This window comes from Apis dorsata, unplaced genomic scaffold, assembly GCF_000469605.1.
Source record: "Apis dorsata unplaced genomic scaffold, Apis dorsata 1.3 scaffold_111, whole genome shotgun sequence".
In the NCBI taxonomy this organism is placed as follows: Eukaryota; Metazoa; Arthropoda; class Insecta; order Hymenoptera; family Apidae; genus Apis; species Apis dorsata.
This window is the reverse complement of record NW_006263406.1, coordinates 428127-428882: the sequence shown is the minus strand read 5'-3', so window position 1 is coordinate 428882 and position 756 is coordinate 428127. Positions and strand designations below refer to the sequence as shown.

The 756-nt window shown below is 51.5% G+C and overlaps 1 protein-coding gene across 1 annotated transcript in view; it reads left to right on the top strand.

Annotated features, from left to right (window-relative positions):
- Positions 1-60: 60 nt before the first annotated feature.
- LOC102678672 (insulin receptor-like) overlaps positions 61-756 on the top strand; it is a 32384-nt gene continuing 31688 nt past the window's right edge. Inside the window, exon 1 of the mRNA XM_031508895.1 lies at positions 61-262. The gene's annotated coding sequence lies outside the window, so the exon portion shown is untranslated. The remainder of the gene's footprint in view (positions 263-756) is intronic.

The following is a 756-nucleotide window of genomic DNA, read 5'->3' as shown; positions in this document are numbered from 1 at the left end:
CAGCGGCCGGATCGCGGCAGCGCTCCCTCCGCGAGGATATCCGAGGATCCGAGCGAGCGACCACGGCCCAAGCCCGACGACCCTTCCTCGAGCAGCTACGCGTCCAGCGTGGTGCGGTGGAACAGGACGACGGGGAGGTCGCCCGCAACCGAGCAGCAGACGTTCACCTGGACCATTTTGTTCCTATTGGTACTCGTGTTCTCCGCTTCCGCGGACCTGCAGAAGGCTACGTCCAGAGAACGTTCCTCCAAAGAAGAGGGAGGTGAGTCGAGCTTTGCTACTCTATATACGAGCTTTCGTTTCGATCGTTCGATCATCGACGAGACACTTCAACGTTTCAACTTTCTCTTCTCTGGACGAATTATATGTATAAAAAATTCGGGCGCGCGTTCGATAATAAAACTTGCATGCCTACTCCTTACCTACTTAGCTCGACGAATCCGTCGAATTTCTTCATCCCTTCGCTCGTAGAGTATTCAATTAGCGATTTCGAGAATAGTTGCTAGAGTAGAACGTAGACGAAGCTTTCTCTAAACCTTTTTCCTTTTCTTTTGGAGTTCTTCTCGAGAGGAAAACATTTGTAGCAAGGTCGTATGACGAGCGCATCGCTAGCACGACCGTGTTTGCCGACCTCCTGCCGTTTGTGGATGCGCTTGAAAATATTGACCGCATCTATCCGTTTCCACTCGACGGCCGCGCATCAATCGAAACGTCCGCGCGAATGCAAATATTAATTAATTGCCGGCTAAATTGCAG